Raw genomic sequence first — 10122 nt, 5'->3', positions numbered from 1 at the left:
TTCAGGGCATGAAAGGATGAGTTTTTTGGATGCATACAAGGGGTACCACCAGATTGCCATATACCCTCCAGACAAGGAGAAGACCGCGTTCATCACCCCTAAAGGCCTGTACTGTTACAAGGTAATGCCTTTCGGGTTGAAAAACGCAGGAGCAACTTACCAAAGGTTAGTAACAAAGATGTTCAAGCACCTGATTGGCAAAACGGTAGAAGTCTACATCGATGACATGGTCGTGAAGACCAAGGAATCTAAGGGTCATCTTGCCGACCTAAAAGAGGTTTTTGATATACTCAAAACATACCGGCTCCGACTCAACGCATCAAAGTGCGCATTTGGAGTTGGATCAGATAAGTTTTTAGGGTATCTGGTAACAAGAAAGGGCATTGAGGCCAGCCTAGACCAAATCAAGGCCATCCTAGAGCTGAAGAGCTCGACATCGGCAAAACAGGTTCAGATGCTTACTGGGAGGGCCGCAGCCCTAAACAGATTCATCAGCAGAAGCTCAGATAAGTGCAGACCCTTCTTTAACTTGGTGAAAAAAGCCACAGACTTTCTGTGGACAGAAGAATGCGAAGCCGCTTTAACCGACCTGAAGAAGTACTTGACCACAACTCTGGTTCTTTCCAATCCAGAACCAGGGGAAGAATTGTTTTTATACTTGGCAGTTTCAGAACATGCAATCAGTGCAGTACTAATCCGAGAAGAAAAAGGGGAGCAAAAAGCTGTCTATTACGTAAGTAAAACCTTGTCCGATGCAGAAACAAGGTATCTACCACTGGAGAAATTAATGCTAGCCTTAGTAATGGCTTCAAAAAAGTTGAACCATTACTTTCAAGCGCACAAGATTGTGGTCCTAATAGAGCACCCACTGAAGTCCTTGTTGCAACAAGGAGACTTAACAGGAAGGATAGCAAGATGGGCAGTAGCCCTGGGCCAGTATGACCTGGAGTTCAGGCCGAGAACAACAATTAAAGGCCAAGTTTTGGCCGACTTCGTGGCAAAATTCACACCCAAAACCATCAAACATCGGGCTCCGTTAAGCCAGGATGAGCATTGTCCCAGCAAGCAAGGAGAATCCCAGCCTAGGGCAAAAGAGCAAAGGAAGGAAAAACTCAGACCCTGCAGCATCTACATCGGCGACTCCTTCAGACTATTTGTCGATGGAAACTCAAATCGACAAGGAGCAGGGGCAGGAGTACTGCTGATATCTCCAGATGGAGAAATAATAGAACAGTCCATCCGTTTGGGGTTCAAGGCCTCAAACAATGAAGCGAAATACGAAGCATTAATTGCAGGGCTAAAACTGGCAGCAGTAGCAGAAGCAGATGAGGTAATAGTTTTTTGTGATTCACAACTTATTGTTAACCAGTCAACAGGTGAATTTACAACCAGGAACGAAAGGATGTCGGCATATGCAAAAGAGGTCATCAGATTGGCAGCCCTATTTCAGAACTGCCGACTACTCCAAGTAAGCCGAGATGACAACACCCACGCCGACGCGTTAGCTAACCTGGCAAGTTCAATGCAGACTGGAAAAACAAGAACAATTATGATCGACTATATGTCGGGCCCGAGCATAGAACCAGAGAGCACAGAACATGAAGCAATGTGTGTGGACATGGGGCCAAGCTGGATGGATGCAATTGTTGCATTCCTGAAAGAAGGAAAGCTGCCAGAAGATCATAAGGAGGCACACAAAGTCAGATTAAAATCGGTAAGATTCTGTTTAACAGCAGATGAACACCTCTACAGAAGGTCCTTCACTGGACCCCTTTTAAGGTGCGTACACCCTTTGCAGGTTGAAGATTTCCTATATGAAATTCATGAAGGAATTTGTGGAAGCCACGCTGGGGGCAGATCATTAGCCCACAGGGCCATTACCCAAGGGTATTGTGGCCCTACATGCAAAAGGACGCTGAAGCCTACGTGAAGAAGTGTGAACAATGCCAAAGGTTTGCACCTTTCGTACATCAGTCAGCTGCTAACCTGAACCCAGTATCCAGCCCTTAGCCGTTTGCCCAATGGGGCATGGACCTTGTTGGGCAACTTCCCTAGGCAACTGGGCAAAGAAAATACTTGCTGGTAGCAACATATTTCTTTACGAAGTGGATAGAGGCAGAACCTCTTGCCAAAATCCAAGATGTGGACGTCAAGAACTTTATATGGAGAAACATCATCACCAGATTTGGGATTCCAAGAGCAATAGTTGCCGACAACGGAACACAATTTGACAGTAAACTCATCAAGAAATTTTGTGCGAAATTCAAGATCAAGAATTACTTTTCAACACCAAGTTTTCCCCAAAGTAATGGGCAAGCAAAAGCATCCAACAAAGTAATTTTGGATGGAATAAAGAAGAGGCTGTAGGCAGCAAAAGGAAAGTGGGTAGATGAGTTGCCCAACGTGCTTTGGGCATATCGGACTATACCGAGAAGATCAACAAGGGAATCCCCCTTTACCATGGCTTATGGCACAGAAGCTGTCATCCCATTGGAGATCGGCATCCCAGGGATCAGGACCCAGGGAGTAGAGAATGGCACCAATGACATACTCTTAGCCCGAGATCTGGATCTTTTGGAAGAACGAAGAGAGAAAACTGTAATTCAGCTCGCAGTATACCAGCAACAGCTTGCCAGAGCTTACAACAAGAAGGTCAATCCAAGAGATTTTCAAGTCGGCGACCTAGTCCTGAGAAAAGTCGTCGGCAACAAGAAGGATCCCAGAGAGGGCAAGCTTGGCCCAAACTGGGAAGGACCCTACAGAGTTACTTCGGTATTAGGCAATGGAGCTTATCGGCTTGAAGATAACGAGGGCAAAGCACTGCCAAGACCTTGGAACACTTATAATTTGAAATTCTTCTATCATTAGATGTGCAGTATTTTTGGCCGATGTCATCAATAAAATCTTTTCCCGTTTCTTTAAAACACATATGATTGATAAAGTTACATATTGGTGTTTTTGGAGACATGAATAATGAGAACCCAAGTAGAACTCAGGTTCACATTAGGGGCAGAGAGAAGGCAGAGATTATTCTTTAATTCACTTGTTGAAATTTGTAGCAATTTACAAGTTGGAGTTAAGCTGATTCCTTATCTTCACTTGTTGAAATTTGTAGCAATTTACAAGTTGAAGTTAAACCGAGATTATTCCTTAATTCACTTGTTGAAATTTGTAGCAACTTACAAGTTGGAGTTAAGCTGATTCCTTATCTTCACTTGTTGAAATTTGTAGCAATTTACAAGTTGAAGTTAAGCCGAGATTATTCCTTAATTCACTTGTTGAAATTTGTAGCAATTTACAAGTTGGAGTTAAGCTGATTCCTTATCTTCACTTGTTGAAATTTGTAGCAATTTACAAGTTGAAGTTAAGCCTAGATTATTGTTTCTCTTCACTTGTTGAAATTTGTAGCAATTTATAAGTCGAAGTGAAGCCGAGGTTATAGTTTGCACACTTATAGCACTCTACTGGTTGGTCCATCCAAAGAAAATGCTTAACACTTGTTGAAATTTGTAGCAATTTACAAGATAATGTTAAGCCGACATGTGATCATCTGTTGAAATTTGCAGCAATTTGCAGGTTGAGGTAAAAGCTAAGTATATTGTTTAAACACTTGTTGAAATTTGTAGCAATTTACAAGTAGATCATTGCTTAAACACTTGTTATAACTTGAGAAAAAGTTTGCAAAGTTAACATTGAGTAGTATATGTTTCACACTTGTTAGAATTTATGAAAAGTTTGCAGGTCAGTATCTTGCCGAAGTAAAAGTTTTGTAGCTATTATACCCGAGGTATGTAACCCTGAGAAGATTGCACAAAGGAGGCAAAGTATGAAAGGCATACAAAAAATTTTAAGTATAGGACCATGCAGAAGCAAATCAAGAGAAATTAAAAGATTGAAGCATCCATAGAAAAACAGTTGCAGTTGTATACAAAAGAAGGCACTACGGCCTACTAGAAGTAAATTGTTTCGAAGTAACAAAGAAAGGCACATCAGCCATAAAAGGAAGTTTACATTGTCCAAGAAAACAAAACAAAGTACAAGGGTGCAAAAGAAAAAACATGAAAGTTAAGACTTTTCAACATCAGCATCTGGCTGGATCTGAACCTCAGAAGTCTCCTGAAGAGATACCTCGGCTTCCTCATCTGCAGCAATCTCGGCATCAATTTCGGCAAGTGTTTGATCAAGACTTCTATCAACTGGAGGAACATCAGATGATGCTTGCTCAGGAGTGGTCTCCTTGATAACATCCTCATCCTCCTCATGAGTCAAGTCAAGGACTTGCTCATTCTGAGGAGGGGACTTAGCCCCATTAGCATCCTTTGATTTTCTGACCAAAGCCTCATCCTCTTCCTCATCGGCATCTTCAGACTCAGATTCAGATTCTCCTTCAGGTTGACTTGATGGAGGAGGTGGGGGGAACGGCAGAGGAATAGCGTCGGCTTTGCGCAGTGGCGAATCATCAGGAATGTTAAGCTTTTTGGCGAGGGACATCCAACCAAGGGAAAAGCCCCTGTTGCATGCTTGCCTGACTTGTAGTTTGTATTCTTCTGTAACGTCAGCCATTCCTTGAGCATAGGCCTTTTCATCGGCCACCTTGATTTCAGCGTCTTTAGTAGATAAAGCATCTTGAAGTTCCTTTTCTGCTTGGGCCTTTTTGTCCTCAGCCTCTCTCTTCTCGGCCTCAGCGACCTTTCTAATAACCTCGACAGATTCGACCTTTTCCTCGGCAAGGGTTTGGGCTTTGGTGGCAGCCTCAGCTTGGTCTTCCAGTTTTTTCATCTTTAATTGAAGAGATTTGTTTTCCTTTTTAAGGGCAGAAACCTCTCTCTTCAGATCGACCAACTTTGCTCTATTTTCAAAAGCTTGCATTGAAAATGAATGGGCATGCTGGATGGCCTGAAAGAAAACTGAAGTGTTAGAAAATATTTTAAGTATGAAACAGAAAGAAAGTAGAAAATTCCAAACAGGAACACTTACTTGAACGGAGTGCTGGAGCATTAAAGTATAATTCTCGTACTCACTATACTCAGCATTTTGCTCGAGGTCACCCGGAAGAAGCAACACCGTGCTGAGGGCAACGCCGACATTTATGTCGTCGGCGCTTTCATTGGACATAATTGGCCTGTCTTCCAAAGTAATTTTGGGAGCCCAAGGGACATCTGGTTTCTTGGACCCCGAGGTAGTAGCTGAGGCCGACCTTGGCTTCTTTGACTATGTGGACTCAGAGGGTGGGTTTTCAGTAGACCTTTTTGCAGGAGCAGAAGCAGTCTTTTTACTCTCAGCCAGTTTGGAAATAGGCAAAGTTTCCTCAGATTCAACCTGAGTCACTTTAGCCTTCAGCCGAGCCCTTTTTGTTCTTTTTGGCTTTGGTGGGGCCATGGATTGGGTTGGAACAGCATCAACGTCGGCAGGTAGGTCGGCTAAGAGACCTACAGCAACAGGCTTCGGGCGACCCATCTCAGCAATTTTGATAAGTCGTCGCCGACGTTTTCTTTCTGGTATTGGGATTAAGTATGGGGCCGAGGTAGATAGTTGATTGGTTGGGTCAGATGTTGACTCTTAATCTGTTCGTGATGTAGAGGCGGTTTGAGTTGTGGCAGTAGGAGGAGAAAGGCTTTTCTTCTTTCGTTTGGGAACGTCAGGCAAAGTCAACTTGTACGTCGGAATAAAATTCAGTACCAGTGGAGCCTTGCACTTTTGGATTGGCAAATCTAGGAGCCTCTTTAAGTTTTTGCTGGGAACGTAGGATTGGCGAAAGTCTTTTGGTAACTTACGAACGTCTGCAAGAAGAAACAAACATTAGAAATAGATAAAATATTGAAGACTTGAACAGAAACAACTAAAGTATTGATACTGGGCTCTTACCCTTGCCCTCTTTAATTGATCGGGGAAGAGGGTAGAGATGGGCGTCCTCGTCTGCACCAAACTCCCAATTTCCCGAAGCAATAACATAGTCATCTCCAGCCCCCTTGTTGGAGTCTGGGAGGTCGGCTACGATTTTGTATTCTGTCGACCTCGGCTTAAGATAATAAACGAAGCCTTTTTCCTTCAGGTTAAGGGGGCACATGGTATAATAGTACTGAATGTCGGCCAGGGTGATCCTAGCGTTCTCCTGCCTAGCTAAAGCTATGATGCCATTGATTACTCGATAAGAGTTTATGGCAAGTTGTATAGGGTTCAATTTATAAAAGTGAAGAATTTTGCAAAAGAGAATGTTAAGTGGGAGCCGGAGTCCGCACTCAATAAAAGCTACTATAGGAAAGGTCATTGAATCATCTGTGGGCATGATAGAGTCATTATCTTCAGCTAGCCTCAGATGGACATCGGCAGGAATAGAAAACTCTTGCCTAAAGTACTCAAGTTTGGTCGGGGTGTCTACCCTATGTCTCCACATACCCATAACGTCGGCCTAAAATCAGAGGGCTAGGTTTCAGAAAGAAGATGCTCTAAAGGGGTTATCAGGACCTCGGCGAAACCCTAGGTATATATTGATAAGGATTGTTTCAGTTTTTTCCTAAGAATTGACAGGTTCTATAGACAAATCCCAAACCTAAATCTATGGGGGCAAGGATTGAAAGAAGGCAGAGATCTGGCAAAGACACAAAAAACAGAAAACAAAGGCAAAATTTCAGAAACAAGAACAGGGATGGGCTATCAAGAACATGAAGAATACAGAAGTAAAAGGTCAAAAACAGTGGCAAGAAAAGTATTGAAACAATGCAAGTGTTCAAAATATGAGTGAAATCATGGAATAGACGCATCCAGATGAATAATTCAGCAAATCAAAGGTTTGAAACAGAGCAATAATCGCAGTAAGTAAACGAAAGCACATAGAAGAAATTGGGAATCAGAAGGAACAGTTGCTTACCAGAAAAAATGAAGCCGATGTGAGGGCTGCCGAAGTCAACGGAAGTTACAGATGTGACAAAATGACGAAAGTTCCACCAGGAAGACAAATACAGAGCTTGCAGGCTTCAGCAATGGTGGAATCGAAGGATCGAGTTTTAGAGAAAGAAACAGCAAATGCAAAAGTAAAGAGACGAAGAAGGGAAGGAAGGGTTTTGTCAAAAACCAAAAACGGCGGCAAAAGGTAATCAATGCGCCTGGAGCAACGCATGCGTCAAACGGCGCAGACAGATTAAGACAGCTAATAAGCGCGTCGCAGACATGGACTAATAAGGTAAAAACGCGTAAGTGAAACGGTTGAGAAGTGATGCATGACAACTCATGCGCGTGGGAAAGTTCATTTGAGTTCTTGTTCTTGAAAACAAGGCATATCGGCTTGACAATCTCGGCCGAAGAGTTCTTACGCCAAGGTACTAAGAAGACTATAGATATATAGATTCCATCACCTCAGAATGCCGAGGTAATAGAACCTAGGGGGCAGTTGTAGGGATGTATTTTCTGAATACCAACACGTGGCAAAGTGACGCCGACATGTCAGCCGAAGTGCCACGTGTCCAAGTTGTGACGCCGAGGTTATCTCGTCAAGGCCGAGGTTATCTCGTCAAGGCCGAGGTTATCTCCGAAGATATAGAAATCCGAGATAAGCAGATAAGGGACAAGAGTCCTAGAGAAAAGAGAAAACTTTGCTAAGATAAGGATAAAGCTCTTAGGGAGTTTATCTTTATCTCTTGAGGAATCCAAAGTAAGTACTAAATTGGAGTCCATAGAAGTCAGGCTTCTAGTAGGACTTGGATTAAGTAAACTATAAAAGAGAGGCACCCCCGTGGGTCTAAGGCACGTAGTTTTATACTCAAGCTTGTGAGTTTAGCACTTGATTATCTTTGAGAGATATACTGACTTGATCGTCGGAGTGCCCCCGGGTGGAAGAGCCACCGCCGGAGCCTTTTCTTTCTGTTACAGGTTTGTTGAAGCCATCTATTCTGCCGGTGCTCTCCAGCTGATTACTAGGCGGGCAGTGTGGTCAGAAAATTACCCACACAGGCACCAAAATATATATATATATATATATATATAATATGTAAAAGCATTTTTTTTTTCAAATATAAAAATCATAGAGGTAGATTTTTTTTCATTCGTTGCAAAAATATAAATAAAATACCAATTTAGAACTTTGACATAGCCTCTGATTGATTTGTGAATATGCTATTTTGTGGTTAATATTAAAACATGATTTGTGGATATGTTATTTCGTGGTTAATGGTGATTGGATATTAAATTGAATGGAAAAGTGAATTAATGTTGCATTTGCTATTTGAATAAGAGTTATTATTTCATATTAGTGCTATTTTTTCAGTTTTAATACAAGTATTTTTTTAGTATAATCACATAAAATTAGCACAATTTAAAAATAAAAAAAGAAGAAGAAGATATGACGGGGTTTCTAAAACGGCCACTATAACGGTTAGATTTTTAAAATAAAAAAAGATATGACGGCGTTTAAAAAATGTCGCTAAAACCATAATGACGTCATAGTACCGTTAGGGGTAGGACATTTGGCGGCGTTTTTAAAAACGCTGCCTATTCTAATATAGCGGCATTTTTTAAATGCCATAAAGCTATAGTGAGCCGCGTCGTCAGCATTTGATATTAAACGTCACAAAAAGAATTAGTAACATTTTTTACACCTATGGCGGCATTTTTAAACGCCACTAAATGTGAATTTTCCAGCAGTTTCTAAAGTATAAATCCATATTGTCATCCTGGGCTCCAAGTGGACTTTTGGGTTTGCAAGGTTTGGGCTCATTTTGGTGTGTTCTAGTGACTCTTCTCAAGTGTTTCCATAATTTTGATTCAAACTATGAGAAAAAATACCTTCTTTGACCAAAATTTCACAAAAAACTTTATGCGACTGACATTTTTTTGTCACCATTTCGTCATTAAAAGGTCATCACAAAAGGTTTCCACGACTAAGATTGAAGTTTGGTCACGGAAAGTCACGGCTAATAGGAGGCTGCCATATGGCATTAAATTATGAAAAGGAGAGGCGAACACGTGTCAACCCTACAGTCAAAGTAACAAGTGGATCAACCCATGAAACATGTACCTCGATCCAACAATGAGTCACCTCAATGATAATAGATTTAGTGAACCCAGAAGTTATAAGCTCCTGGTTTTAAAGTAGTTGTAGATCAGCCTTTATTTTTTCTCAACCATAACCACTAGACAACTATAAAGAAGCAATGGGGATCTACCCCATACTATGTGTCACCTATCCAATTTCCAAGATTTCTCAATGTCAAACCCATTATATCAGCTAATGTGTTAATAGGATAATCCTTAAAAGCATCGAAGAGAGACACGTGACAAATTACAATGAAGACATAATTGGCTAATCAAGACAAAATAATTGCTAACAACAACACTATAAAATACCCAAAGAAGTGGGCATGGCAAAAGTTCTAGCACCAATCAAACAAATCAATATTCTTATACTTCAAATTCAGCCCAACGCCTTTATCTTTTACATTTCCTAATTTTAGTAACTTAGAATATCTTAAGTTCATATATATTAGCTTATTCAAGCATGTAAGTTACTTTTGTTCATCAATAAAATAGTTCATTTCTATCATCTTTTTCATAAGAGTTCTATATTTATCCACACTTAAGATAGTGAAGTCATATTTATTGAAACAAAGAAAGAACCCCAGTGGTGTTTTCCTTTCATCACCAACTTCCGTTTGATATTAGAAGTTAGATTGAGTGTATCACTCTCATTGGATCGCAATTCAATCTTCACATACCTACGTTTCATTTCCACGTCATTCAGTACAACAAAATTGACTTTTTACGGCACCACATCAATGACATATAATTAATGCACGCCGTAGTTTCTCACTTTTACAACTTGCATTTTTTGCACGCCGTAAATACTTTTCTAACCACGGCATGTCTATTGCGTAGGCCGTGAATGGTAGTAACGATGATTTTTTTACGACTTACAATGTTTGTCGTAAATAATAAAACTTTCTATGACATGCATATGACATGCGGTTAATACATCAACTATACACGACACACGTATGTCCGCCGTTAAACATATTTTATTTTTCACGACACACAATTTATGTCATGAATGGTATGACCCACAAAAATTAAGCGCCAAAATAATATAGTATCTGGCGCCAATGACCAAAAAATTAAGCGGGAGTAATTTTT

Source organism: Camellia sinensis, chromosome 1 (genome assembly GCF_055761805.1).
Source record: "Camellia sinensis isolate YWXY chromosome 1, ASM5576180v1, whole genome shotgun sequence".
In the NCBI taxonomy this organism is placed as follows: Eukaryota; Viridiplantae; Streptophyta; class Magnoliopsida; order Ericales; family Theaceae; genus Camellia; species Camellia sinensis.
The sequence above is the reverse complement of the archived record's forward strand: the minus strand, read 5'-3'. Positions refer to the sequence as shown.